Source organism: Corapipo altera, unplaced genomic scaffold, assembly GCF_003945725.1.
Source record: "Corapipo altera isolate COAL_440 unplaced genomic scaffold, ASM394572v1 22, whole genome shotgun sequence".
NCBI lineage: Eukaryota > Metazoa > Chordata > Aves > Passeriformes > Pipridae > Corapipo > Corapipo altera.
This window is the reverse complement of record NW_020884886.1, coordinates 12,053,673-12,078,442: the sequence shown is the minus strand read 5'-3', so window position 1 is coordinate 12,078,442 and position 24,770 is coordinate 12,053,673.

The window sequence follows — 24,770 nt, the reverse complement described above, 5'->3', positions numbered from 1 at the left end:
AGAGAGGGGTATCCAGGAAAGAAGGTACCTGTAAGCTGGGCATGAAGTCATACAGCATACAGAGACAGGGTTGAGGACAGGCATGCCTTGGGCAGAGCTCACTGAGAACTGACTGCCCAGGACTGAACTCAGCTGGGCATCTGGGGTGCACAGGACAGGGTGCACCTGACTGGAGCCATTAAGGTCTGTTAGTGCCCTTGAGACTCTGAGAGCCAAAAGGGGTAAAATAATAGTAGTCTAAAAGTTTGGGGTAAATATTTAAAAAAACCCCACAACAATCAACAGACTACAAAAAAACAATGAACTCACAAGAAAAATCCAAACCCTACAATATTGTCATTTGCTCCCATTTGATACACTAAAACATACTTGGTCAACTAATCATTGTGGATCAATGGAACTGTTTAGTGAGGATAAATTCTTGAGGGATTTTCATGCTGTAGAGGAATAACTTAAAAATATTTTCTAATTGCAACAAAATCTGAATTTCTTAAAATATTTCTGTTTAAAAAAAGCAATGAAATGTCAAATTTACAGCAATTTATATCTAATAACATATTGGTGGCTTTTAATCATGGATGGGAGACCTTTTTTTACTGAATTTATATTATTCCTAAAAGGCAGTGAAATATCTATACTGCTTTTAGAACATAGAACTCAACTCACATTGAGGAACAAATTTATCTTACATCCCACAGTCACCTAGTCTGTGATTCAGTGATTGGTGTGTGAAGTGCACTCTCAACATGTTTGTGTACAACATGAGATTGAGAAGAGCAAGAAATTTTCTGGGGGCAAGGCTGCTCTTCAGAGGGACCTGGTTGGTCAGGCTGGAGCCATGATCTGACAGGAATCCCTTGAAATCAAATAATAACACATGCAATGTTCTTTATCTGGGTTGGAATAACCTCAGGCAAACAGTGTAGGCCAGGGGTGAGTTATCTAGAAGGCAGTTCTGAAGAAAGAATTCTGGGATCCAGGTAGAAAGTAAGTTGAAAATGAGCCAGGATTGTGCCCCTGCAGTGAGGGAAGCCAAACACATCCCAGATTGTATTATTAAGAGTGTAATCAGTAGAATCAGGAAAGTGATTTCCCCCCTCTATTCAGGACTTCTAAGACTGCATCTGAAATGCTATGTCCAGTTTTGGGCTCCTGACTGCCACAACGATACCGGCATAGTAGAGCAAGTCCATCAGAGGGCAGCAAGATGTTCAAGTGCTGGAGCACAGGGTTTATAAGGACAGGCTGAGAGAACTGAGTCTGTTTAGCTTGAAGAAGAAAAGGCTCAGGAGATCTGCTACAGATTTCTACAGTTGATCAGAGAATACAGAAAAAATGGGGCTATACTCCCCTGAAAGGTGCACCGTTCCTTTTTCCTGAGATAATTAATTTCTGGAAAATACTGATTAGGTAGTAAGGTGGTTTTTTGTTTGTTTGTTTGTTTGTTTTTTTGTTTGTTTGTTTTTAATCAGAAAGGTGATTAAATTCTCAAAGATCTGAAATTTCCATCTTTGGGCAAAACACTGAGCCAGTAATCAAATGAGAACTTTCTGAGTACAGGTCTGGATTAGAAGGTCTCCACAGGTCCATTCCAACTAAAATAACGGTTGTATGTTCCTATGCACATTATTCTTAATTCGACTGTGTTGAAATAATGACAATCGGAGCTAAAGATATAAAAGTACAGATCTAAGGACATAATTGTAATGTATAATAATAAATTAATATAATAATAATATTACATTATTAATAATAATACCTTAATATAATAATAATAATACATATAATAATACCTAATGCATAATATAGCCATTTACTCTTAAGAGATCTTAGTCAATGTCATATCTGAAGTAACATTCATAATATAGTTTAAAAGCTGAGTTGTGACTTGTGAACCTGATAAGAAAGGAAAGAATCATCATGAGGCATGAGTATATGCAAAGCTATGTATATTTTAATTATTTTACCGATAGAAATGCACAGATAGAAAAGAGAAATCTCAAACCATTATGTACATAGGTGTTCAATATTGATATTGTAAGTATAAAAGTCTATATATGACCATTTAGATTAAGACTAAATGCACTTACATGCAAAAAGGACAATTGGAGAGTATTAAGAAAAGATCAGGGCAAGATTCTAACACCGATATAGCAAAAAGAATATTAAAAATGTGCAGTCTTGAAACACGGATAACAGAAGCTTTGAAGTAGGAGAATAACATTACGCTGAAGAATTGAACTGACTTTTAATAAGTTTAAAATTATAACATATGATGTAATGGAATGCAAAAAATATCAATTTCACCCGTTCTCTGAAGGTTTTAAGGGAATTTCTCTCGATTACTTCTAGATTAACATATTTCTGAGAGAAAAAATAAGATATTTTCATGTTAATGAAATCCTCCAATTAATAGTGCTTTCACTGCATTGCTAAAAGCTTAGATTACAAAGCTCCTGAAAACAGTTATGTGTTAGCAAAGTTGCTTACTCTAATACCACTGCCTAAAATATCAGAGGTGACACCCAAAAGCTGTCACTTACAAGAAATGTGTCCCAGTACTTAATAAGTAACAGAACTATTGATGACAACTTTAAATTTTTGTTAATCATGAGAATTTGAGTACTCACAGAACTCACAGCAAATGAAGACAATAAAAGATTATATGAAGAGTTTATTGCTGAATTATTCTGAGCAAGGGGAAAAAAAATAAGATCTCAAGTGCACACACATCCGGTGTATCCAATAAGGTTTGCAAAATCGTACCCAAACTGACATGCTACAAACTGAACTGCAGAAATTTTTGGGAGTTAATTGCTTTTGCAGTTTTAAACAAGGTCAGGGAGGGCCCATTTCCTGCTTTTGGTACCAGGGAGATGTGATTCACCAAATTAGTTTCAATACCTAGTCTACATTAGGAAATAACAAGATTTCTCTCAATGACTCAGTAGATATGTACCTTAATGTACATATTATATTTTTAATTTAATATACATATATTGGATTTTGTATTAAAAATTACTCTGTATATTATACTGAATTTTTTTTAACAAAACCTTAAACATTATGAAGAGGAGCCTAACCTGAATTATTCAACACTTTCCAACACTCTCCCCCTACAATTAAACTTCTTAAAGTTCATCTTCAGGATGTGCACTTGATACTCTTGCACGCTTCAATCTGTAACAAGATTATTCCAAATAGATTGTCCTTAGAAGAAAACAAAAACTCACAGTCTTGATAATAGTACTGAAAGAGAACTGTTCCTTATCATAAATAAGGTGATCAGTATCCTGCTCATATATGTTGAATGACTCCAAAGCCTTAGAATTAACTACTTCACAAACCACAGTATATCTCGCTCTACTAATGACAGAAAAAAAGTGTTTCCCCTGTTTAGGATACATGACAGAGAGCACTTCAGATTAAAAAAAGGAAATAAACATTTGTACTCTAAATACAGAGTTCCTTTATGAGCTGTGTTACTCACTTGTTACCTAGTTCAGTTGGCAACAAACACATCACTGGTGATTTGGATGGAGTAAAGAGACAACAATCCTGAAGACTGGAGATATTCATGACATCTTCTTTCCTCATTACAAATGTTCTGGTTCACGATAACTTCCAGACTCTGTAAATTAATTCCCTACCTAGCACTGGAACAACAGTACTTCTCCAAAGTAATGTGGATTGAAAATTTCCATCTAATTTAATAAAAAATTGTTCATACCTGTCTAAAAAAACCCAAACCAAAACAAAAAAACAAAGCCTGAAAGTTATGTACTTTTTCTCAGACTTTCACTTTAAAAATAGGTTTGTAGTAATTAGGCCAAGGTTGAACAAATTATAACTTCCATAAAGCTTTTTGATATCTTTTCCAAATTCACTTTTACCTGGTCTTTTCAACCAAAATATTATGATTATTCACTGAAAACACACTACTTTTTGAATTTTAAAAATTTCATATGCAATTAAAAAGCTTTCATTCAAAAATTAGCACAATCATCAGTCAGCAGAAGAGTCCTTAAATACAGTTGTAAGATGGTCTAGCAGAATTCCTGACACACTTTTCCTCAGTAAGGTCAAGTAGGGATCCTCATTCATATTTAAATTCCAGCTAATATTCAGAAAGAGGATTTTGCATCATATTTTCCAGATCTAATTAATAACGTCTGGACATTTGGGAACAGATTTAGAAGTGCTAAATGTGCATTGGCTAAGAAATTCATGTGCCAGATGAGAGAAGTAAGGAATGGAATACAAGTACTCAGGACAATAAAAAGGATTTTTCAGTAAAGAACTTCATCCTTTGCTGCATCTCATAAATATGAGAAAGCAGAAAAGGGAAATATAGTAAAACACAGGGAAGATTTAGATCCTAACACCTGGTAACCATGCCAAGTGTCCTCAGCAAAGGGGGAAGTAGCAAGCAGTTACATAACTGCTAAGAGAATAGAAAACTTAGATAAGAAGACCACAAGGTTTGCTTAATATGCAAAATTAGAGCTATTCATAACAGAGTTCAATTAATGCATTATAGTGCAGGGATAGATGGAAGTGGGGTGAGGAAAAATCAGTTTTGAGAAATAGCAAAAGAGAAAGCATGGAGTGAAGCCCATCCCATGCTTTCATACATCTACAGCACCTCTTCATTGATTTATCCAGTCTCTTTACAGAGCCAAAGCTGAGTCACTTTCCTCTGTTTACCAACTTGCTCACAGTTTACCTTGCAGGTAAGTGGTCCAAATCTTATGGAGAACCTGTTCTGACCACCTACCATATGGATGAATTCACACAAGAAAAATAATAATACCAACAGCATTTTGAAAGTGCTACTGGTATAACATCAAGTAAATTCACAGTGAAAGGAAAGACTTGCTGTGTTTTTACAAGAGTATTTGAAAAAAAGAGTAAGTTTATCTCAGGTTACATAAACAAAACTAAGCCAGGAACTTAAAGAAAACAAACAGAATAAAAACAAAAAATTAAGGCTTAAAAGTTTGAATCAAATGTAAAAGACTATGATGTCTCTTATTTCAGAGGTGGATGTTTTAATTACTTTACTTCCTAGTTGCATATAAACACAAGAATTGTAAAAGTTATATGAAGCTCAATAATTTAAATGCACTGCCCATATATAAAGGAGCTAGTGGTGCATCTCAAAAGAAAAAACGCTGTCAGAAAATAGTCATTTAATTTCCAAAACTAACAAGGAGGGTCATCAGTTTTAATGTTCTGTGTTTGTAAGTTATACCTGTCCAGAATAAAAATGGCAATATTTCCCTTTTCACATACCCAATAAAGTGTTTGGAAATGGATAACAAGCAAAAGCTTGCAGACTTTGGGTGTCTACAGATACAAGTAATCAAGGAGTTAACCTGCCAAGATTAGTCTGGATATAAACAGAATGAATTCAGCCATGCAGAGGAATAGAATCTCTACAAAAGGGAAAGGTACGACTATATGGAGAAATTCCATCACCAGACTGGACTACAAAGAACAGGGAGTCAAAAAAGAAGTGAATAATAACCATCTAAATGGAAACTGTCACAGGACATGCAAGTCTTACACAAGATGAGATAAATGATGGTACGTTTACTCAAATAAAATAAACCTGTAAATGGTCTATGAACATCACACAGATGTTAAAAGGAAATATTCAGCCCAGTGCAGATGGATTTGTCTGTACAGCTAATACAGTGGAAGACTGGATCTCTAGTAGTGCAATGACGACAAGTAGTTTCCTTTTACAATAGCTTCAATATGGTGATTCCCAGTCCTAAACCACCATAAAATACAATACAACTTGCTGGTTTGGTGTAAATAATCCCTGGATTTTACCTGAAGTCACATCTCATGCCATCTAAAAGTTCCTTCTTATGAATCTCCATGGATTTTGTGTGGGAAGTAGAAGAAAAAAGACAATTCACTCATTACAAGGAAAAGCAACCACATCCCCAAATTACAAATGGCTAGGCCTATCTACATCAAAGATACAGGAGGACAGACCAAATGTGGTAGAATGCTGTGATGAATTATGACATTTTTCTAAAAATTATCACACCAGAAAGCATGTATTTCATTATAAACAATATAGTAAGTATACTGAAAGTAAATTACTTAATCCAGGGAACAATTTCAGTTATATTTAATAAAACCAACAACAATGTTACGTTTCTACAAGAAATGTAGACTATTAAATTGTAGATGTTAGTAAAATTTCAGAAATTATATTTTGAACAGAGGGAGACAGGATGCTAAAGTAAAATAATCCAATGGCATCAGCTAACTGAAAATGACATAAGATTTGTTGTCCTAGTGTTATCTCAGTATTGTCTACTTAAGAAGATGATGAAGAGAAGAGATCACATGGGTGGAAAATAGAGGTAGTGTTCTTTTATTGGCTACAAGTGTGTTTGATAAGGGACAAAAGGGAGTTTTTCATTCCTTTAAGCCACTATTAATTTCATGGAAGCACTAATTCTGTTTCTCAGTATGTTCTCAGTAGCACATGATAGTATACTCCATCAAAGTCAGTCCTTCATCCAGCTTTGTTATGAAGTCTGCACCTTATGTAATTTTACCACTGTAGGCTGTAAAAAAAGAAAGTTTCCTAATTTTTAAATTCCTTGAGAAAACTAAAATGACCTTTCTATATCTGAAAGTTTGTTTCTGCATAATATTTTCAAGAGGATGTATTAAATTGATCACGTGGGGAAGAGTCTTTATTTTTCTAAAGATCCTTTTCAAATTCAAATTGCAGCAGTATTTAGCAGATGAAATACATACTTGTAGAGACTTTCCTAGTTTTAGTCATACAGATATTAACCACTTATTTATTTATTAAGGTATAAACAATGTTCACACGGTTTTCTTCCATTTAGTGTTGCTAATATTCTAATATACTTTAAAATAAAAATAAAGTCTTAGATGTTGCGGAAAATAGAGATGACTGGGAAAGATATGAGGCTTGGAGAAGAATATATAATCCCTGATAAAGACTTTTATTACTAAGATGAACATCAAACACTGAAAAGGACATTATACCGAATGGACAGTTCACCCCTGTTATCCCCAGTTACCCCCAGTTTGTGCTTATACAGTTCTGATGTTAAGTGTACCCCTGGTTGTTGTTTTAAAAATCCCATTCTCCATATTGCCTTTATCTCCCCTCATGATTTTCCCGCCAGAGCCTGTTGCTCTCCCTTGCTTTCCCGCTCCTCTGCCTGTGATTGGCCGCTGTTTGGTGCAGTACAGAGGCAGCTGTTATTGGTCCTTTCCCCTAGATACCCAAAAGTTACCACCCATTCTCCTCCTTAAGTCCAATCCCTGCTTTCCCTGACCTGTCAATCCTTCTCTCCTCCCCTTGCCTGAGCCCAGCCCCTGATCCTATCCTATATAAGCCCGTGTTCCCCTCAATAAAGCTGGCATTGCTTCCTCGCCCTCAACTGTGTCCTAGTCCTTTCTGCAGTGCCCTATCCTATCCCCTTTCCCCACGAGCTGTGGCACTTAGATATTAGAGATACATACAGGAAGAAAAACAATTCTGTTGAATATCATAAATCCATGGTAGTGTAAAATTGGTTTTACTCACTTTTCTGTCTAGTTCACTTTAAAAAGCTGATCTTTCAAAATGAATTCATAATTCCCTCTGAGAGATGCAGTTCTTTACTCCCTGTGCTCCATCCTACCCTACCCATTTTATTTTCTTCAGAGTAGGAAATTGATCAGAAATAATTTTTTTATCTGTGGTAGTTTAATTTGCAGCTATTCCTTAGGTTCTCCTAATGAAAACTTGCAAAGACACGAGGGACAGACCAGGGAGGAAACAGGACTGGTCATTCCACCGGTTGCAGTGTTGTTTTACAGTACCTTAAAATGCATGGGAACTACTTTCTTAGGTGTATAGTTACATTGAATGAACACCTTGGAACTGTGTAAGATGTACCCAAGTACAGACTTGCTGTTTTGAACCATGAAGAGCAAGTGTAAAGAACTAAAATTTGAGTATAGACTATTTCAGTTTAAAACAAGTGTAGTGTTGAAACCAATCTTGAAAAGTACCACCTTCTGAAAGATACTGAAGACTTGAAATGCCCTTTCAAATTATATGAGGAGACTGTAAGAAGCACTCCACACCATTAGGTTCTGACCATATGCCTTTAAGAAGGTGTCAAAAGCCTACTGCAGTGCGATGGTGAGTAGCAGGACTTTTTATTTCTGCTTTTTTCACCCCACATCCAAGGACTCTTAATCACATAGAATCATAGAATCATAGAATCATAGAATAGATTGGGTTGGAAAAGACCTCCAAGATCATCAAGTCCAACCCCTGATCCAACTCCAGTTACTATATCATGGCACTAAGGGCCACGTCCAATCTCTTCTTAAAAACCTCCAGGGATGGTGAATCCACCACCTCTCTGGGTAGGCCGTTCCAATGCCTGATAACCCTCTCTGTAAAGAATTTCTTCCTAACATCTAACCTAAACCTCCCCTGGTAGAGCTTGAGCCCATGTCCCCTTGTCCTATTGTTGGTTGCCTGGGAGAAGAGACCAACCCCCACCTGGCTATAACCTCCCTTCAGGTAGTTGAAGAGAGTGATGAGGTCGCCTCTAAGCCTTCTCTTCTCCAGACTGAACAACCCCAGCTCTCTCAGCCTCTCCTCATAGGACTTGTGCTCCAGTCCCTTCACCAGCCTCGTTGCTCTTCTTTGGACCCGCTCCAGCACCTCAATATCCTTCCTGAACTGAGGGGCCCAGAGCTGAACACAATACTCCAGGTGTGGCCTCACCAATGCAGAGTACAGGGGAAGGATCACTTCCCTGCTCCTGCTGGCCACACTGTTCTTGATGCAGGCCAGGATGCCATTGGCCTTCTTGGCCACCTGAGCACACTGCTGGCTCATGTTCAGCCTCCTGTCGATCAGCACCCCCAGGTCCCTTTCCGCCTGGCTGCTCTCTAGCCACTCTGTGCCCAGCCTATAGCGCTGCAGGGGGTTGTTGTGGCCAAAGTGCAGGACCCGGCACTTGGCCTTGTTGAACTTCATTCCATTGGAGTCAGCCCATCTCTCCAGTCTATCCAGATCCCTCTGCAGAGCCCTCCTGCCTTCCGGCAGGTCGACACTCCCTCCCAATTTGGTGTCATCAGCAAATTTGCTGATGATGGACTCAATCCCCTCATCTAAATCATCGATAAAGATGTTAAAAAGGACTGGGCCCAGCACTGACCCCTGGGGAACACCACTGGTGACCGGTCGCCAATTGGATGCAGCTCCGTTCACCAGCACTCTCTGGGCCCGGCCCTTGAGCCAGTTCCTGACCCAGCACAGAGTGCCCCTGTCCAAGCCGTGGGCTACCAGCTTTTCCAGGAGTATGCTATGGGAGACAGTGTCAAAGGCTTTGCTGAAGTCCAGATAGACCACATCCACAGCCTTTCCCTCATCCACCAGGTGGGTCACCTGATCGTAAAAGGAGATCAGGTTGGTCAAACAGGATCTGCCCTTCCTAAACCCATGTTGGCTGGGTCTGATCCCTTGTCCATCCTGTAGCTGCTGTGTGATTTCACACAGGATGATCTGCTCCATAACTCTGCCAGGCACCGAGGTCAGGCTGACAGGCCTGTAGTTACCAGGGTCAGCCTTGCAGCCTTTTTTATGGATTGGGGTGATATTTGCCAACTTCCAGTCATATGGGACCTCCCCAGTGAGCCAGGATTGTTGGAAGATGATGGAGAGCGGCTTGGCAAGCTCTTCTGCCAGCTCCCTCATTACCCTAGGATGGATCCCATCTGGTCCCATAGACTTGTGAGGATCCAGATGACTCAGTAAGTCACTAACAATTTCCTCCTGGAATACAAGGGGGCTATTTGGTTTCCTATCTCTGTCTACCAGCTCCAGAGGCCGGTTGCCTTGAGGGCCACCTGTCCTACTGGTAAAAACTGAGGCAAAGTAAATGTTAAGTACCTCAGCCTTCTCCTCATCTCTATTAACTATGTTTCCCTCCAAGTCCCTCAAAGAATGAAGGTTTTCTTTGCTCCTCCTTTTGTTATTAATGTATTTATAGAAGGACTTTTTGTTATCCCTAACAGAAGTGGCTAATTTAACTTCAAATTGCGCTTTTGTATCCCTGATTTTCTTTCTGCATGATCTAGCTGTCTTCCTGAATTCTTCGTAAGTAGCCAGCCCTTTCTTCCACAGTCGGTAAGTTCTCTTTTTATCCCTGATTTCCTTCAGAATCTCCCAGTTTAACCAAGCTGGTTGTCTTCCCCGCCGGCTTGCCTTTCGGCACACTGGTACGACCTGTTCCTGTGCACTCAAAACTTCTTGCTTGAAGCACGTCCATCCCTCCTGGACCCCCTTGTTTTTAAGGGTTGTTTCCCAGGGTATGCTCTGGACTAGACTTCTGAATAGGTCAAAATCTGCCCTCTGGAAATCCATGTAGGGATACACAAAATTCTCTGTTAAATAAAGGGGACAGGTCCTTAGGATCTAGTCTCACAGACATTAGTAAGTCCAGACACTACAGAATTTTGATGATATTCATATATTATTTACAGAACTTTAGATTGTGTGCCATTCTAGCCAAAAGGGAAAAAGTGAACTTAGAAGGGTAGTAGAAGAGATAAATGAACCAAGGTCATGAAGTAGCTTATACTAAGTCACAGGACTGAGTGGTAGAAGAAAAAAATTGTATTGGACAAACCAATATGAACTTGAAGCTAAAAGTATTTCATCAGATTAGGACGTGTTTTTAGAACACTATTTGTACAACACTATTGAGCACACATTGGACACTACTGTGATACTGAAAATACAGATAGAGAAGAAGATACAAATAATACTACCTGCAACGAGGTCAAAGGATGATTTTGCAGAAACACTTACCTTCATCCTTATGGCACACTTTGTGCTTTGTTAGGGGCAAATTCTGATCTACAGCCTCTGTCTTTGCACACTTAAGGGGTAAAGAAGAACAGATTAATTTGACCCTTTGTGCTTTCCTTTCTGTGAGATGAAAATACATTAGCTCTAAAAACTGTTTAAATCCGGTGCTGCAATTGCTTAATCAGAAAAGCTTTTTCCTCTGATGAACTAGTTGTTAGAAGCAATACTTCCAAACAGTCAATAGAAAAATGGAGCCAAATGCTTCTGTAGTGATGTTAATCCTTGGCTCCCACACTATGTCCCTGCAGTAAAGTGCTTTGCAACTAATTACAGTGTGCAACCCCCACAGCAGACCAGAGGCATTAGGGATGATTAAATTTGAGTACTGGAGCTCTCCTTTGGTGATGTGCTTCTGCTATCTGCATCACCACCCTGCTTATCTATTCAAAACCTACAGCCTTGTCATTACACAGGCGTGTACTATTAAGCACAATACAGAACTATTATATAATTCTTCATTTTTGCAGCACAAATGTTTCTCAATAAAAGCACTGGGAAAATACTACACTCATAAGAAGACAGAAACACACAAAACCTAGTGTGTGTGTCTAGACAGGATTCTTAAATGTAGGAAAGAATGATCAACCCTATTCTCCAGAAGTGATGGCTTAGGTGTTTGGATACGTGACCAGTGGCAGAGGCAGCTCTAAGTCTACCTGCTGTTCTTCTCTGCTTGTGTTAACATCACAGATCTTGAAGGAAAATGGAAAATACTTTTACTTTGGCAGCCCTGCACAATGTAGAGAGAGAGGAGGGGGAGATGACAGTTCTTGTTTGTCCTTAGAATTTGAGTTTCTCCTCAGGATCTTACACTAAAAATGTTGAGAACAACAGATTTTATTTTAAAGAAGTAAAGATTCTTTCCTCCTAATACTCATAATTAAACCCCAAAAATGTGCCACTTCTGTCTATACCCTGAGCCAGAAGCAATGCTAAATTAGCTTTATTGTTTTTATTGTGTTGTGGGCTGCCTGACAGCCAGTGTCACAAGCCAACACCCCACTGTACTAGGCATCACACAAACAATGAAAAAAAAAGACTGCCTTGGTGCCAAAGAATATTTCAGCTGAACATTGTAGTTCAGAGAAAAAGAAACTGGAGCCAAATGTAAAGTTCAAATATAACAGTATGCACTATCTCAGCTAGTTCCCATGCCCCTCTGGATGTCCTGTTTTATCTTTCTTCTGGTTTTCAGCTTTAGAATGCACCTTGTCATTTCACAGCAGAGTCACAGTGACCTGAAGAAATGTGAATGCAAACAGAAAAAAATCCTCGACAATGCCTGATTTTGTCACATTATTTACTTTTTTTTCTAATCAACCACTAGGTTAAAAATAAAGTTTAGAGGAAGATGAAAGGCCCCCACTCAAGAAGTCATTAGGGATTTTCCACCTATCTAGCAGCAATTAAGAAGCTATGGTAAAATAATTAGGAAGTATAATGATACTCATCTCCTGCTCAATTTTTTGAGTATACAAGCTCCCGAACTCTGCACCATCAGTCTGAAATATGTTTGTTTGCTTACACAACATCTGACATCAATGAAAACAACACGAAAGAACTGAAGTGGACCTGGAACTAGATTGACTGAACACCTCATGATTCAGAGTAGTGGGTGGACTATGAAGAGAGGGCATCACTTATTGTGCAGGTCACTTGTGCTCTAAAGCCTTCAGCTGGGATACTGTGTCTCTAAAACTTAGAAATAATAATGAACAAGGACAATGTAACGAATCGAGTGTATTTAGCCATATCAATGAACTGTGTATATTTTTAAGGCAGGCATGAGATTTATGTGCTATTTTAAGTGTAACCTGCATATACCCACGTTGTTAGAACTACAGTGCTTCTCATAGAGCTAGTTATGATATACTATGTTTATGTGGAAGGAAAACCAAGACATCTGCTATTAACTATATATTCAGCATTCCAGTTTGGGGCAGTAGAGTTGGGGATTTTTTTTGTGTGTTTTTCTTATTTGTTTGTTTTTAGATACTTACATGACTGCCAGTCATAGTAATCACTGGATAGGTCACTATCTCTAATTTTCTGAGTGAAAAACCAGTGTGAGCTGGACTACTCCCCAAGAGAGTTGGGAAGAGATGGAGGTGCACAGACCAGGACACCACAGACCTGGTGACCTCCTGTCAAAAGCCCAGAGATTGTTAGGTAAAAGCAAAATCACAAGTCAGGTTTGAGGCCCAGCCAGGAAACAGTTCAGGGACAGGAATGGAATCAAGCACTCCTATGACATCACTGGAATAAGGACTGATGGACTTCAGCAGGGCTGCAATGGGATCCTAAGCTGTGGACAGAGCTGGGCAGAGCCCTGGGGAGGCTGGGTAGGGATGGTTAGGCTTGGTAGTGCCCTAACAGGTGTGAACGGTGAATGTTTTTTCTCAAACTTGAGTTTTGGAAAAACTACAGCTCAGAATCTTTTCACAGGGGATGAATGAGAAAAAACAAACAAAAAAAAGAGCAGCTTGTGTCGTTTTTCAGTAACTACTTTGGTTTTTTATCTCAATCTCATTAATTAATTTCTTGACTTTGGATAATTGCTAGTATCTTGATTTGAAGGACAGTGTGTTCAAATACTGCCATTGTAACCGCTGTTAGACATCTACACTTTCTTCTGAACTATTTCACATACAGATCTGTCTTGACCAGTGATTTACTTGAACTCATGCTCTTCTTCTTCTTCTCATACACATTTTAAAACTATTTAGTACATATAATTGCACCAAAAATTCCGGATTTCATCTGTCTGGGGAATATAGAACCATTTCTCTGGAGAATAAATGATAATAAGTGATAAGAAATAATATAATAAGAAATATTAAGTAATTCACATTACATGACTGATTCCAAGGACAATCATTTATGTTTTTCTAAAAAATGTCAATATTTTAAACAACTTTTTCATAATACCTTTGATATTCCTGTACTGAAAATGCAATTGTGAATTCTTGTGGCTATTGCCTCAAGGAACAATCCAATTTTGTGTGGAAGAGAATAACATGCAAATTAATATTAAATGGAGAGACTGAAGTTATTTTTCAGATAATGTCTTGATCTGCAGGTTTACCTGGAAAGATGTCACTCATTACATACTTTTTTGATGCAATATTTCAGGTCTATCTTCATTTTAATAAGTGTAACTTGTGACTGCATTTTCACTCTACCAAAATGAACTCAAAATTAAATAAAAAAAATATTCTTGTTTGCACTAAAATTCACTCCTGTAATCCAAGTAATTGTGGTATAAAACATTTAGAGAAAAAATATGGTGTAAATACTTTTTTATTATCAATGTTTGTTCCTTAGTATTCAATAGTATTCCTTAGATTCAGAGAAACTTGGAATTAATCTATAAAATTTAAGTTGAAGAAAAATACCAATTTTTTTAGTAATGAACAGTCAGAGAAATTAGTTGCCAGTTGTGTGACATTATTTTTATGCAGAGTTTAAAGGTTAATAATAATGAAAATGATGGAAACAACAAGCAATGGAAAAGAAAATTGGGTAAGTCTAACTGAAGATTTTTTTTGTTGTGTTTTTCAGCTTTTGTTTTCCATGTAATTGTCCAGAACTAATTAAAAAAATAATAGTATTAAAACTCTTGTGAGTTTATAGTAATTAAATCTGGTAAAATGAAACCTATTAGATAATTTTATTAAGGTACAAGCCATATAAGGCATATTGTAAGTGTTGGTCTAAATGACAATGGCAATGTAATCTCAAGAAAACACAAGGTATTAGTAGGAACCATTAGCACTCTTTTACCAATAAAGACATATTTGCTAACAGATAACTCGGGACATATTCAGGCATAAAAATTTTCACACTACTTAATTCACTTTATACCAGGCAATGAATCAAACTAATAGCATATTGTATAGAACGTTGTAGACATTGTACTACTATAATACTATATGGATAAACCTCGTACAAAATATATTGTATGGTTTACCTTTACATAACATCAGCAACAGATACCTTATGTGATAGTGAATGCATCACCTTAAGGTTTAAAAACCAAAACATGAGTGAAAAGGATGAAAAGTGTTTCAGTTTTGTTCATTTTTTTTTATGTCTCTATGGAACGAAAAATGAATTTTTAACAAAGATAACATCTAACCAGCCATTTTGTAGTTCTTGTGTATACTTAATAATTTGACAGAGAAACACAAAATTCAGGCAGGATATCACATAGGATTTTTAAAACAGGAGAATCTGTGGGCATCAGAAAAGATTCTGAGTCAAGAAAGCAAGAAAAGGTGTGTCTGAGAATAATTTCCAAACCATGAAGATAAATATACAGACATTCACCTTCACAGGTGTTCAGATTGTCGCCTGTCTTGAGAAACAAGCCACAAGGTTGGCACAAAATACCACATGCAAGATGTTGATGGAAGCCTAAAGGTCTTGGGAATCCTCTCAAAATGTGAAGGAAAAAATATTGTATTTTAATTTAATTGATAGAATTTTTAATTTTTCCCCACCTATTTAAGAAGTATGCAAACTCCATAACTTCATTTTCCTGTATACCATTATATTCACTATGTTTCATAGCAGATTTCCACTTTTATGCCTGAATCTCTAACGAAACATCTGAGTGATGTTTCTAAGTAACGTTTTTGAGGTAAACCCAAAGTACTGTGTCTTTGTACCATTTCATTTTTTTTTCTACATGTGGAATAGGAAATATGGTATAAGCTTGCCTCCAATTCTAATCTAGTGTAATAAATCATAGGCTACTTCAAACATGTTTCAGTACATCATACAACATAACTGCTGCAGTTCACTGCATCCTGTATGTTGCTTTACTTTGCTTCTATAAAAACTAAATAACTTACATAACTCTATATTGCAGCAGCTATAATACCTTTGGAGTTGATGCTAACTACATCTGGTCAGCAGCACACTGGCACTGGTCAGGATCTTCTTAAAAATATTTTAAAGTCTAGAGAAATTTCCAGCTCATGTTGATGAAATGTTTCATCTATCTTATTGAGGATACAAGATTTAACTAGGTCATGTCAGCCACAACTAAAATATTATGTTCCCTCTTTTTTTAATTCATCCATTTAACTGGCACAATAGAAGGAGAAGAAAAACCACTCAGAAGATTCTCCCATCACTGCTGTTGATTCTTCCTATTCTTCACAAATATAATATTGGTTATTTTTCACAAAGTCCAGTGCTTGAAGAAAACCAAATATATCAGAATCTCAACTTTCACAAAAAGTGTACTTCCAGTTCTCATAAAGGAACTTGAAGACATGAAGAACATGAAGAAGAATGATTCAGAAGCCAAAAGGAAAACGATAAATAAATAAATAAATAAATAAATAAATAAATAGTCATGTTAATAACTTTACTTTTCAATTTTGTAAAAAATGTCATGGCTCAGTATGTATGATATATATTTTAAAAAAAAATAAAAAACACATAATATAGACAATGGTGCTGCTAACTATCTCAAAAGACAAAAACTCACCAAAATTAATAGTAAAGTTAAAACCAATGAGTTAAATACTTGGATTAAGACATATTGTCATTATATTGTATCTTTTATCCCTATACTTTATTTCACTCCAGTCTTTTCCTTGCAGTAAATATCTTATTCGAAAATAAGTATTTAGGGCTTAGATTCTGAAGATATTGATAATGTTTTCTTATCATCTATTTTTTATGGTCTGGAGGGTTTGAAGCACTGAAGAGATAAGACTTGTGTTATTAGGATCCTACCAAAGGTGTCAATTGAGATGTATCAGTTGACAGCTACTGCTAAGAGAATATTTCCAGTCTGTTCCACATCATGAAATCTGAGCCACCTTTCCCGTCATCAGCCTTTCCTTTTACCTAATGTCTTCTGCCATAACACTATCTCATTTCAGCTTTTCATCCTGGGGAGCTGTTTCCCTTTTTTTTTCCTTTCCTTCAATGATGAGAAGACTTGAGATTATTCAGAAAATATCTTCCTGTCCACAACATGAGTTCAAGGATAAAGCTTTTTGTGTACCATCAGGAAATTTAACTGGACAAAAACAGATAATGAGTAGATATTGATACTATATGCATGAGATTTTCTGAAAAGGAACAAGTCCAATAAAACGGGATGAGCAATAATTCTTCTCTTTTGTGGTGGTCTTTTTTTTCAATAATCACAAGAGGTTGAAAACTTGTTTATCAGTTGATTTGTTAATAACTCTGTGAAAACTATGTCCAGAAGTACAGAAGTTACTATCTAAGCTACAAAGTTAGGATTAAATAAGGATTTAGAGACTGGATTCTAAACTATTTGCAATTATGTCAGGTTCCATTAGACATATGCAAAACACATGTATATAGTCTAAGAGATGACCAAGCCATGGGCATATTTATGAAGAGATAGACTGATTAAAAAAAAGTCCCAATGTTTAGTCAGAAAAATATAATGTGTATTTTATTAGAAGTATAACCTTTTATGTAGTGCACATAATTAAAAAGTTAAGGACTTTCACAATTCAAAAAATAACAATTTGTTTGAGTCTTTTTTTGTTGTGGAATACTGTATACATAAAACTGTACCCACTCCTATTGTTACCAGGCAAGTATTATTATATTCAAGGAATGCAAGATTGGCAGCAGTAGAGCACAATTTTTGCACAATTTCAGCTTACAAGTAAAATTTTCTGTTCATTAAGTTACTCTTTTTCAAAGCAAAAAACACAACCTCTGTAATTTTGGAATGGAGATTTTGAAAAATAGGAGGAGAAATTTTTAGTTTATAAATCTAGTTTGATATTGACAAGAAATATCCTACTCTGTTATTTAAATTGAATTTGAATGATTCCTTGTTGTGCTGTCATTTTATCACTCAAATAATATCCTTAAATTTCAGACTTACCAGAATAAATAAATAAATAAATTAATAATCTTAAAGTAGCATTTGGTAATTAGCATTTAATATCCATCACTCATACACTGAAGATCTGACATTCCAGATCCAGTTGTTAATTAAAGAGATATTAAAATCTGGACAAGCTGCTATTTCTGAAATTTTAGTAATGATCACAATACACTGAAAATATAAGTAATACCTGCGTGTTTACATTTCTCAAAGAGGGAAGGTAATTTCATTGCTTGTAATTTATGTTATAAGATTCATTTTTTGGGTCATTTAACAAATAGGGTAAATTCTAGTATCAGTGTAACTCTGTTAACATTATTGTGTTAGCAGGGAATGCGCATAATAGAGTATTGCAAGCAGGAACAGTACAAGTCCAGTGGAAGTAGGTATTAATATGCATAGTGAAACTCTTAGTTTTCTAAAGATGTCTTCCCCCCATGTAATTTATTATGGGTAGAAAGCAGATGAACTTATTATTTTGTTTGGAAAGCAACAATTTTTTTTTTAAAATATATCAATGGATTTAACTTACAGTCAAGGTTTCAGGTATTAGTTTCACTACTTTACAAATCCAGATGTGAGTGTATGATGGATTTCTACAAATCTATCTTAACGCATCAAGCATTTTTCTCAGCAAATGTTTTTGTGACTTATTTACAGTTACATTGCAGTACAACATGCAGTAGCTGAGTTGTAACTGCTTAACAGAACAAAAATAAACCATATAAATAATTAAAATTTATCAGAATAACAGAAATATCAGAATGTTTAATATGAGCCTTAGAAATTAACTAAGAAAAAGCTCAGTTTTACAATTAGAGAGGTTATGTATAAGATTTTATTGAACACAGAACAGGATGTAATTTGTGTTTGACTCCAGCTAACACTGACCAAAGTTAAAAGGGACAAGGACACCACAAACATCTCTAACTCTAGGCAAGTGAGGGAATTGTAATAACTCAGGAGATCACAAAACTTTAAAGAAAAATGAAAATGCCTTTTGAAATTCAAATACCATTCTTTTCCCAAGGAGTAAATTATGTAGGAAACTTTTTTTTTAACCAGAAAAACCAAGTAAAACCATGAAAAATATTGAAACTATTTATTTATTTTACTCATAACTGTAATGTTTTACCATATGACACCCTACCTTATTCTCTAATAACCTCTGAATTCAAAAAAAAATGTATAAATGAGCTTTCAGATCAGAGAAGAATTATTTAAGCTAAATCCAACACAAATACAAATAAAAAAAAAATACAAATGCAAATAAATTTTGTCATTATATTTTCTCGACCACCAACAACTCTTCCAAATAAAACAGAGGCATGATGCTGGAACATATTACTAGCTGTTGTAATAGTAAAAGATTCTATAATATCCATATAATTTTTATTGTGTTATCCTGTTTTTAATTTATTTTGATGACTCCTTTTCATAGTAATGGGAAGTCTAGAATATAGTTTTAAGTTTCAAATCAGATGTAGACAGAAGATCTACAAAAACTTCATTATAATATTTTTATTTTTTTTGGCAATCACAAAAACAAATTTTTGTTGTAAAGAGAAGAGTTCTATTCATAATTATTATTTTCTCTTTATTGTGTTATCATAAACTTTCTAAATCTAGTTTATTAGGTAACCTGTGATAATAAGGGGTAACTTGACCTCAGCAGTACTATACTGCAGATTTTACAGGAGTCAAAGATGCCCACTGAGGATCCCTACAGAATCTTGAGTTTTTGGTCAGATAAACCTCATGTTCAAATTTATGATCCTCAAGGATTTGGCAGTACAAGACCTCGTGCTTTAGTTGGGGAGAAGCATAGGGTATTAGCTCTACTGAGCAAGGCTTTTCCCTGTGTTTGAATATTGTGTGGCAGCTATATGATACTCTACAACTTGATAAAATTGGTTGTTGTCTGCTGTGTCTGGGTTGAGAAAGGTCTACATTTAGAATTTGAAGAAGTCTGTACTTGAAGTTCTATCATTTAAAATGTAATCTAGCTCCCAGATTGCTTTAATAATTTCTTTTTGTTGTGGTTTCGTACCATGAAGTTCAAAGGTTGTTAATTATTCACTGAATTCAGCACAAGGAAATTGAAAAGCGGAGAGGAAAGAGAGATTCTTGTAGTCCTATGTTATCTTGCTCATTTCAGTTATTCATCTGTTACGCCTAACATTATGGAAAACATGACAATCCTTTTGGTTTTTTCCACAGTTTTTCAGCTCACAATACAAGATATTCTTACTAATTGTATCTAGAGAGGAAAAAAAAAAAAGCAAGAAGGAAAAAAGAAGGAAAGAGGAAACCCACATTATTTTCTTATAGGTGCCAAGTTGTGGATGGCAGATATAAGGGGTATATCTACAAAATAGTTACTGGTATGTAAACATAGCACGGTCACTACTAATTAGCTTGTTAATAATGTCTTGATAGTGTTCTGGCAACTCTGGCAGAGCTGAATAAAGTCTTAAGCAGCACGATGAAGGAAAGAGCTACCACAAATTGGATTGACGCACCCATAACATTTACAAATGAATTGAGTACTTGGGAAAACTATATCATACTGAGTTTAGGTAGATTTATTGCACATGACATTCAGTGATTAATGAAAGACTTGCTTCTGGCCTTTCTTGAACAGATGCTCAAGGAGAATACATAGAGACTGTTCTTATTTTGTGAACAAACACAATTATTATTCTTGCAGTTAAGTATTATCTACTCCTGGTGACTTTCCACAGATGACATAAAGAGGTGAAAAAAGATAGTTCTATTGCCTTGTTATGCTGACCATGCATAGAGGTAAAGTTTATTATTCAGAGTAGTTTATAATTCTCAGGCATTTTTGAGACCTCACAGTTCAGTATTATTCTAGAAAAATTTGTGGAAATCACTACTTCAATTTGCTCAGATTTGATTGCAGATCAATAGTAAAAAAGGTATCAGGAGCATCTAGTGTTACAGGTACACTTAAGACAATAAATAAACAGGAAATTACAAAAAAAAAGTAAAAAGCTCTGAGAAGGTGAGGTCTGAGAAACCTATCTGATCTCTCTGCTAATGAATATGGAGCTCACAATTTGTTTATACAAAAGTCCATTTTTATCTTCTAATGATTCTTGGCATTATTACTTTTCATGCCTTTGATCAACTTTTTTCTCACCATACCTTTTTAGTCAATATTGATTTTTTTTTAATTTCATTTGGAACGTGTGGATGATAGATTATTTTTGAGAATAAAAGATCTAAATCCCATTTTGACCTTATTGGTTTTACTTGTTATTACCCCAAATAACGAGTAAAGAGAAGTTACCCGGATATATATCCGCTTCCTTATGGATGTAAGATCTCCACGTAGCAAGATTGTTGTGCTAAATTTTATATTTTTGGATTTCACAGTTTTATTTACGTTTTCCTCTTTAGACAATTTCTTAATACTTGTAAACATTTGTTTTCAATATATGTGTGTGTTTATATATATCTATCTAATATTTATATATATATTAACTCTCAGCTTTGAGTAACTGATGCATTCTGCTTTTGAATTTCTTTAAGCTTTCTTAATAACATAGCACAGGTGGATAGTTCAGGGGAAAACTCATTTTTTACTGATTTCCTTAGAAACTAGAGTTATCTTCTCATCCCAAACCTTAGAAATGGTGTGTAATGATAATTTCCCTCTGATATGTACTATAATCTCTAGGAAAACTCATTACAAACCCAGTCTTTTCAATTGGAGATCACAGATTAACGTCTTCAATTTTAAGAGGCTACACTGATAGTTTTTGTTCTAGCCTTTCCATTCCCCCTTTGTAACATCTGTTGAGCACAATGCTGCTTCAACCTAGTTGCTGAGCTTCACAATTCACTGAGCAATTCCTAAAATCCTAATTCTCTCCTTCTTTGTTGAAACTAGAGAAAAATGAAAATAATGTAGTTGTTTGGACCTTCTTTTATTTCCTTCCAGTCTATCACAGTGTAATTTACAAAAGGAACATTTGGGTGCTTCAGTTTTGGTTCACTGATTTATTTATCATTTACAAGCTCCTCGTAATGAGTGCTTTTTGATTATTATAATTTATATCTGCAAGGAAAAAAAGAGTTATAACTTTCTGTAGTCCGTTTTATTTTTTAATGAAGGCTTTGATTTCTTGAGGCTTTTGGCGGCCCAGTTTCACCATAGCCAGCAAATCATTCACATTTAGCAACTAAGACAGTAACGAGCTTTAAAACAAGAGTTAAATCACCCAATCTTGTCATTATACTTTAGATGGATTTGTTTAGTAAACTGAACTCTATCTATTACTCTCTTTACACATTCTGGCTAAATCTACCAAAACCATAAAAACTGTTTTGATTTTAATACATACCTACATTATTTATAATGCAACTCTAGATTAATAAGAAATTATACTTTGACTTTATTCAGCAGAAGACTCTACCCCAAGATACTATCACTTCAATAACTATGCGAACTCTAGGGGAATCAAAAAAATAAATTATAAAGGAATTATTGCTGAAATCACATTATTAAGAAATGGATTGCTTAAATTGTATTTATCAGAATTGTAAGTTTCTAACCCTAGAAAATTCAGAAAGTTAAATTATAAAGTGAATACTTGGAATTACTTTACTTACTATGGGAAGAAAAGTAAATTTATAGTTATTGTAAAAATTAGGTTAAAATTTTTTACTATAATTCCCCATTTGTATTTGGTTGAGCAAAGACACAAGAATAATTTATTTCATTAGTAACTGTAAATGCAGATGAAAGAAATGGAACCTCCAGTGGAAGTCCATGAAGTCAAATAAGCTGGGAAGGAGTGTTGATCTGCTGCAGGGTAGAAAAGATCTGCAGAGAGATCTGGACAGACTGGATGCGTGGGCTGAGACCAGTTGTATAAAACTCCAGTTCCTGCATTTAGGTTCCAAAAATCCCATGCAGGGATGGGAAAGAGTGGCTGGAAAACTGCCTTGAGGAAAGGGACCTGGCAGTGTCAGCCAACAGATGGCTGAACGTGAGCCAGTAGTGTACCTTGGTGCCCAAGAATGACAATGGCATCCTTGTATCAGCAATAGTGTAGCCAGCAGGACTAGGTAGTGATCATCTTGTTGTACTGGACACTCTTGAGGCCCACTTTGGATCCCGTGCCCAGTTTTGGGTTCCTCAGTTCAAGAAAGACATTGAGGTGCTGGAGCATGTCAAGAGAGGGGCAAAGAAACTGATGGAATATCTGAAGCTCAAGACTTTTTTAAGGGTAACTGAGGGAGCTGGAGTTGTTCAGCCCAGAAAGAAGGTGGCTCAGGGGTGACCTCATCACTCTCCACAATTACCTGAAAGGAAACTGTAGCCAGATGGGGACCAATCTCTTCTCCCAGCTAACAACTAACAGGATCAGAGGAAATGGTCTCAAGTTGCCCCAGGGTAGGTTTAGATTGGATATTAGGAAAAATATCTTCATTGAAAGGGAGAGTATTGGAACAGGCTGCCCAGGGAAGTGGTAGAAACAGCATTCCTGGAAGTGTTCAGAAGGCACATGAATGTGGCACCTGGGGACACTGTTTAGTGGTGAACATGGAGGTACTAGAGACTTAGAGGTCTTTTTCAACTTTAATGATTCTCTGATTCTGTGATTCCAAGCCTTCTCCATTAATCTGGTTTTACAGATAGTATTAATGATTTGCAATTCACTGATTTGATGCAAAAGGAGAGATACTTATCTAACACTCAATTTACTTTCCATATTATGATTATTTTCTATACTACTGTTAGCAACAGCCATTGATAAGGTAACATTAATTTACATCTCAGGGGGAAAATTAAAAAAAATAAAATGCATGCAATAGAAGAGCAAACAGAGAAACAGTTCTAGTATATATGAGCCCTACTCAAAGTGAAAAAAAAATTCACTGAATGGTTAGTACTGAGGTTTTGTCAGTGATCATACTTGTCATTGATGGTACAATTTGAGAAAACAAAGGTTTGAGGTACAAAAGGAGTAAAAAATTTCACATCAGTAACATCCTTTTTAATTTTATGACATGCTTTTACACATCTATTCTTGCAACTAACCCAAATATGTATTAATAATACTCAGAGTGATATTTCTGTTGATAACTGTACATACAAATAACAACTTGAAAAATAAATCCTAGGGTTTTACTCCGTATTCTCACTACTTAAATCAGTGAAATATGCTAGTGTTTGCATGCACTCATGTTATAAAATACAGCATGACCACTGGCATTTTAAAGTCCCATGAAGTTCTTCTAAACAGGACCATTTTTCATCAAACTGAAAGATTATCTCTCCCCAGAGATCGTCTGAGATTGGACTAGTTCATTATTTATCATTTCCATCTTAGAAAGCAGTACAGGAAGCAGTGATAGCTCACATGTATAGTGCGCCAACCAATCAAAATATTTTTATTTCCTTTCATGACAACAATCATAAAAATATTATTGCAGCAAACCATCAAAATTCAAATGATACCATCAATCTGACAATATGTTGAAAAACAATTCTGTTGCCTATAGCAACAAATAGCTTTATTAAGTCCTATGTTGCCTTAGAGATGCACGGAGGCAAAAATTAAAGAACTATAAATTAAAAGTGAACTAATTAGTGAAAACAAAAATAAATTAAAAACTATAACTAAAAATGTAGTAGGTGCAACACCTACTTAAGTCCCAAGTTCCTTGTCACCAAGAAAGTTCCAAAAATATCAGATAAGTATCTACATTTCAGGAGCAGCCCACAGTGTGCCTTAGAAATCTGATCTATAAAACACATAAATTAATGAAATTTGAGTAAAACAGTCAGGGAACACTAAGCATATAGATCTGAATTTTGCTGTATATACAATACAGGGAATTATGTTCAAAGAAAAACAACTCCATACACAGCCTCAGAAATATACAGCATTT